We start from the raw sequence: 7476 nt of genomic DNA on the forward strand, positions 1-7476 counted from the left end.
GCATGCTGCATGCTGCAGCAACATGTTGACTGTTGTAGTTGCAATTTAGTTTAGTTTGGTTGAAAATGAACTTAGTTATTGATGTTTTGATGAGTTTAGGTGATGATTGAGCTGATAATTCAGCTTATTGATGTGTACAAGTAATGCTTAGCAAGTCCTAGGCTACTAAGTGGGAGTAGGTAGTATTTGGTAATGTGTTTTATCTATAAATGTATTGTTTTTCTAATTGAATGAATGAGCTAAATGAGCTGAAGCCATAGCTCCCTTGCTGCACATTTGTGAGCAAGTAAAAATACTGTCTTGTTCTGTCCTGTATTTCTTCCTCTGCTCCGTTCCTCTGCTGTCAAAAATCCCCAACAATAGCTAAAAGCTTGAACTTCAAGCATTTTTCCTTCATATTTTATCCGGGTATAATACGTTGCTGCTGGTGCTCTGTTTGAAATTCTTACTTTACCCGTTAAAGTGTGTCAAAAACCCAACATGGGGGTAGCTTTGGGATAGTCCTTGCTTGGAAATTGAAATTAGTTGCAGTTCCAGCTATTGTTACTGTTTTTACAGTAAGCAAAACGTTAGAGCAAAATGCAACCAAACTTGTTCATCGATGGCAGTATATTGCGCACAAGCTTCCCAAAGAAATCCACATGAGCATCGGTATATCAAGGGTGAAATCAAATGAAAATGAGAAGATGACAATTCAAGCAAGTTTTAGAGCTGTATTTCTTGGAAGCATTATGAGCTTCTTCCACTGATGGAAGAGAAATTCCCTCAACTTGGAATAGTGAAAGAAGATTGCTTTGAAATGGGTTGGGCTGAATCTAATATTTACTCTACCCAATTTCCAATCGGAGTACCGTTGGAAACTTTACTCAATAGGAACCGTAAGTCAATTCTTTCAAAATTGTTCTTTAAAGCAAAATCTGATTATGTAAAACAGCCTATTCCTGAAATAACATTTGAAGGATTGTGGACCAAGTTTTACAAGGAAGAAGCGAAATCAGCAATTATGGTATTTGTGGCTTATGGAGGGAAGATGGATGAGATTCTCGAGACTGAAACTCCATTTCCTCACAGAGCTGGCAACCTCTACAGCATATCATACGTGGTGGATTGGGAAGAAGAGGAAAATAAAAACTCTGAGAAGTTCATGAGTTGGATAAGGAGAATCACAATTACATGACGCCATATGTTTCAAAATCTCCGCGAGAAGTGTATGTTAATTTCAGAGACCTTGATATTGGGACTAATGAAATTAATGACAAAGAAAATAGCCACGACAAGCCAAGATTTGGGGTATTAAATACTTTAAAAACAATTTTGACAGGTTAGTGCATGTAAAACAATGATTGGTCCTGAAAATTTCTTCAGGCATGAACAAAGTGTCCCTCCTCTTCCATGTTTGTTGAAGAAGGGAGCAAACTCGAACAGCTTGGGAAGCTTGTAAGATCAGATCATATTGTTTCTTGGCCAAGTTTTTTGTTGATGAATTATACTTGTATTGCTTAAATCCTTGCTGATATCATATTACAATACTAAAATTAAAAAAAAAAAGCTATTGTCATATATTCAGTAACATTTTGAAAATTAAAAATCATAAATTAAATTATTTAACTTTCAAAGTGATCGAAGATTAAAATAATGTAAATTGTAATTTAAAATTTTAATCGCTGCCCGTTGCTTCCAATAAGATAAGTTAAACAACAGTCACATGGCCTATGATTGTTCTTTGAGTTCTTAGTATTTAATTTTCGAACATTGTTTCAAAATCTCCATAAACAAAGACTTTTGGTGAATGATTGAAGAGAGATATAAATAAATAAATTACTGATTTTTTTATTTTTTATTTTTTGCTCCTAATCTAAATAATAAGACTCGCTAAACTTCTTACATAGTATTGAATATTTTAATTTATATTATCCGTTAGTTACACTATTTGGGGCCACCCATGCACGAATATATAAAGTGGATTGAGCTTAAAGTGTAGGCTTTCCCTACAGTTTTTTTTTTTTTTCTAATTAAGGAGCTTTCCGTATAGTTATTTTGCTGATTGTTTGACCAATCTATGCGGCGATTATTAAGCCATGGTGCATGTGAGAATGAATACTTTTTATTATGATTTGCTGATTTTTATGAATTTATGTTTTCAAGGGCTACTTCATCTGCCGAATACTTAAAGAAATTAAAGAAGTGTTGTCTTGAAATGTTGATGATTCACCCTTCGTACTGCTTTCTTTATTTTATTTGTATGGTCAGTCTAGCACTATAGTAACACTGAAAATGGGTGTTTGCTTTGAAATGTGGAGCAATATATGGCCTCATTTAGCATCTATACGTTAATAATGCCTTCTTCGAGGAGAAATAATATATTTATGGACTTTCCACCTGATTTTGTATAAAGTTCAAGTAACCATTTATGGATATTCAAAAAGGACAATACGTTTAACCAACGCGTATATACTGGTACGTATATCGTTATAAGAAAATGCTAATGGAATGAAAGTAGAATCAAAACATTTGAGCACCTAGCGTTACTATTTACGTTTTGTATGATTTCAGCTGCAATAGCCAACAGCTAAGTAGAGATTGTGACGTTTGCTAGCTATTCTCCAATTGGATCAAAGGTGATATCTAATACAACAAGCTTGCAACATTCCCTGGCTAACTCTATTCTAATTTTCAAGTTTCAACAACAATATCGGATCTCTTCAAACAACTACCATGCTGTTTGACTAAATATACCTACGCGCGTAAATCCACTCAAACCCGAAACCTGCAGGAAAAGTGCACATTAGTGATTAGTGAACTGAACCTGTGAAGTATATTATTTTGGTTTCATACAGCTCAATTGTGCTAATGGGAGAATTCTTGATAAAAATCCATGGGAGAAGATATGTTTTGGGCCATTCGAGGAGGTGGTGGAGGTAGCTTTGGGGTAGTCTTAGCTTGGAAAACAAACTCGGTGCCAGTTCCAGCTAATGTCACCGTTTTCAGAGTTCACAGAATGTTGGATCAAAACGGAACTAATTCACCAGTGCAGTATGTGCACACAAGTTTCCTAAAGAAATACAAATGAGCATCCACATGAGAAAGGGTGAAATCAAGTAAAGATGATGATAAGATGACAATTCAAGCACGTTCCATGTTTCTTGGAGGCACCGACAGCTTCTTCAATTGATGGAAGAAATTCCTCAACTGGACTAGTGAAAGAAGATGCTGGAAATGAGTTGGCTCAATCTGATCTCTACTTGAACAATTTCCAATCGGTGCACCATTGGAAACTTTACTTGGTAGGAATCACAAGTCTGCTCTTTCGAAATCTTTCTTCAAAGCAAAATCTGACTTTGTAAAACAGCCTATTCCAGAAATGGTTGTGGCCCAAGTTTACGAGGAGAAGCAAATCCACGGCATGGCATTTGTAGCTACGGAGGGCAATGAATGAATCTGAGATGAAACTCCTCCCACAGAGCTGGTAACATCTTCATCATTTATACATGTGGATAGGAAGAAAAAAAATAAACTCTGAAAAGTTCATGAGTTGGATGAGGAGAGTTTAGAATTACATGACTCCATTCATCACAAAATCTCCACGAGAAATATATATTAATTACAGAGATTTGATATTGGGGTTAATAAATTTAACAACCACAAAGGAAGCTATGCACAAGCTAGGATTTGGGGTCTTAAATATTTAAGAACAACTTCAACAGTTTGGTGCATATAACGACAAAAGTTGGTCCCAAAACTTCTTCAGGCAGAACAGAGCATCCCTCCTCTTTTGTGATTGTTAAAGAAGGGAGCAAACTAGAGAACCTAATCATAATGGAAACTGTAAGCTCAAATATAGATTTTTTTGGCAAGTTTTTCTATGATGAATGATCGACTATGTTAAAGCTAAACTCCAACCAATTTTTTTCCTTTTAATAATCCAATATTTGACAAATTGATGAGAAATATAGTTCAATACCAAAGAAACAAAATTGAATCTAAACTCTAAAAAATAATTATGAGTTATCAGTTGAACTATCATAGTTCAGTCAACTCATGTGCTCAAGCGTCAGTCACTCATGGGATCCTAATATTGAAGGGAATACCTGGTAGAAGATGCTATGGTTGAGAAATGCTCAGACCTAAAGGCTTTTACTCTCCACCTATGAGACTTCACTGTGAAAAAGCTGCTATCAGTAAGCTCATAACCTGGTTCAATATGACAGGACAAAGCACATTGATAGACCGGCATCATCTAGAAAAGCTAGAAAAGGGTGTAAATCTTTTCCGTATATCCAACTCAAAAGCAATTAATAGATGCTAGCAAAAAAAATAAAAGAGGGATAGTTTTATTATTAACTGCATTTGACTCTTTCATTACTGAAGAATCGGTTGTGGCTATACAATTACCAGCTTGTAATATATTGAGGATTCATTGTTCTTATTCTCTTAATATTCAAACAGGTATCAAAGCAAGCTGTCCTATTGTTCCTCCATTTGGGATAGGTTTTTTATGGTTACGATGCAACATATGCCACATGAAGGTCCATTATGCCTACATGTAAAATTCATGTCAAATTATAAACCTTCAACATCAAGCTCAACACAAGCACTCTAAGATCCTATCTAATGGCTAACAGAAGCTCCTGGATTTCTTGGGGTGAGACAGCTATTAATGTCGAATTATAAAAATTCAATAGACAGCATTAAAGTAATCAATGTATCGCAAAGCTTTTTATTAGACTTCAATTGCTGATGAAAGTGTGAATTTCAGTAACTCAGAACATGGTAATCAATTATGATTAAAAGTTTTCTTAGGAAGAAATATAATATGGCAGGTGTTAGGAATTTGAGATGGCTGATGAACAGTCAAGTTGATCTAGGCTAGATCTTACTCCTGCTACTATATAAAAACTCCCAAGAGACTAGTTCGTTAAGCATAGGTTTTCTTTTATTAAACATGATAGATCAGGATAATTGACTTGAACATTGTGCTCCCTAAAGTACCCATCTGCCAATACCTATCCGGATATGAGCCTCAAGTACATTCTAATATATGAAAAAAAAATGTTGAACATATGCATATATCGATATTCCACTCAAGTCCAAGTAACATAGGATTTAGAGCATCGAAACCTGTTCACAGAATATTGTAAATGAAACAGTTACTGGTGACTGAGAGAAGGCTTCTAATGTATTTTTGAGGGTCTTCAAAAGCTGATATATATTTATTATCCAAATACAAGTTCATCACATAGATACCATAACTATGAAAGCAGTTGCAATAATCTTAATTGTTTCAAGTTTCATACCAGGCATGTAACTAAATAAAGTACATTCATATGATTATATATATATATACATATACCTCATTGATTTAAGTTTTGCAGAAAATCAGAACAACCTAGGACATTACACAAACCAACAACAGCAAAAACTAAAGCTACAGATCTTCAAACGAATTGTCACTCAAATGGAGATACAGAACTACCAGGATTTGTCACTCAAGATGGTATGTCGAGCTCGGATGGCCTCAGGACTCTCTCCAAAACCTCACCCAATTTGTAAACCACCATCTCAAACAACACAAACATGGCCCCTCATAGACACTCCCATAGGCACAATGCCCTGATTTCCCCACCGCATCATCAGCCATAGTCTGGGCTGCAACATACGCTACCAAATTGCATGCTTCACACTGGATCCGTTTAGGCTGGGCAGTCAGCAACAAAATCTACACCATGGGACGTGCCACCGAGCAAATAGCACGAAGTGGAGAACCCAGGCCAGTATGCTACGAGAAGGTCTTTGGAAGTATTGGTGGAGTAGTCAGTCGAAGACGAAGTGAGCAGAGAGACCCAAATAGCAAGGCGCATACAGAGGGCCTTCACATTAAACCCTCTGGCCTACACCATAGAGAAAACGCGACCCTTTGGACGCTATGGAGGCCAATTTGCTACCATTAGTCCAAGCTGGTGGGTGGATACTGGGTTTGAGAAGATGGAGGCTATATGGTTGCATATTTGTGAGGCAAGCTTGCCATTGAACGTTACCAGTGTCCATGGTAACGGTTTCAGGCTATTGAATGGAGTCACCGAGTTGAGAAGACTATCTCTGCATATATATTTGCTGACGGTCTCGAGCGGTTTATTTTATCGGTGAGATTGGATAAGGGGCGGAAGTTGCCAAAATTGTGAAATTACAAATTAATACAATAAAATTTTACTATTAACCTTTTTAAAAAATAGATAACACATTGATATATCCAATTATAAAAAATATAAAATAATTATTTTTTTTACTTACAGCTTTTAATTGATATTTATTTTGCATTTTACTTTTTTTAATGTATTATATCCAATAATTCCAACTATAGATGTAAATTTTAATGGTTAAAATATTTTAATTTATTGCTATTAAATAAATATATATGAAAGAAATAAAAATTAAAAGTAGATATAATATACAATAAATCATTTAATTTATAATATTAATTTAATTAAAATTTACATTTATAAAAAATAATTTCAAAATCTTCTTCATTAAATCAATCTAATCTTATTAAATTCATACGACATACTGTTTCCGGAAAGAAAAAAGTTGAAATAGATTAAAAAATCAATTCATTAAATTTTATTGTTTTATAATTTAAATTTTAAAATTTTAAAATTTTAATAGCATGTTGGTCAAGAGACTATTAACAGTTTTGGCAGTTTTCGATTCTCACATAAAAGGCAAAATAAGAAAAATAGTGAATTAATAGCCGACATAGATAAAAATGTATTTTTTTTGCCTTATAACGTCCATAATCCGTTTACAATTACTACTCTTGTAATGCGAAAAGAAGAAAAGCCTTGCTGACCAAGTTCCACTGAAATTTTGGTCTATCTTCAACAAGTTAAGTTTCATAGATCTGATTCAAGCCAAAGCTGTTTGTTCTTCTTGGAATTTAGCTGCAGAAGAGTTCGTTACAAGATGCCATGGCTAATGCTTCCTTCGAAGAAAGAAGTTGAAGAAGGAGGCGGTGCTTTTGTTAACAACATGGCTACAATGGGTTTTTCAATCTGTGTGAAAATAGGGTTTATAACTTGAAACCACGCCAATGGAATTCAGGGAAAGCTGTTGTATGGTTTCGAATGGATGGTAGTTTTTTGGAACACAAGCAGTCCCTTTTTATTCAACCTTCAAGCAAATCAAAATAACTCCCTTTGATTACTTTAGGGTTAAAAAAGATGGCAAGAAACGAAGATGGTGAGTATGAACTTGTTCTTAAAAAGAATCAAAGGTTTTTTTCAGTCTGCGCGGAAACCAACAAGTACGAGAATAGGTTTTATTCAGTAAGGCATCTGCTGCTGGAAATACCAATTCGTATGAAAACTTGGTGTCGGTTTTTTATATGCAACAAACTTCGTGAGAGATTGCTTATCATCAACGGATACAATTCCTTGGAAAAAAAAAAACAGTCATTGCCATGTTAGCACATCCCACCCTGTA

General features: G+C 34.9%; 1 long non-coding RNA gene across 1 annotated transcript; it reads right to left on the reverse strand.

Moving 5' to 3' along the window:
* Positions 1–2497: 2497 nt before the first annotated feature.
* Positions 2498–3024, reverse strand: LOC121214840 (uncharacterized). Its single transcript, XR_005910577.1, has 2 exons — positions 2836–3024; positions 2498–2767 (listed from the first exon to the last, which is right to left on the reverse strand). It is a non-coding gene; the product is annotated as an uncharacterized lncRNA (long non-coding RNA).
* Between the last annotated feature and the right edge of the window lie 4452 nt (positions 3025–7476).

Source organism: Gossypium hirsutum, chromosome D02, assembly GCF_007990345.1.
Source record: "Gossypium hirsutum isolate 1008001.06 chromosome D02, Gossypium_hirsutum_v2.1, whole genome shotgun sequence".
Lineage (NCBI taxonomy): Eukaryota > Viridiplantae > Streptophyta > Magnoliopsida > Malvales > Malvaceae > Gossypium > Gossypium hirsutum.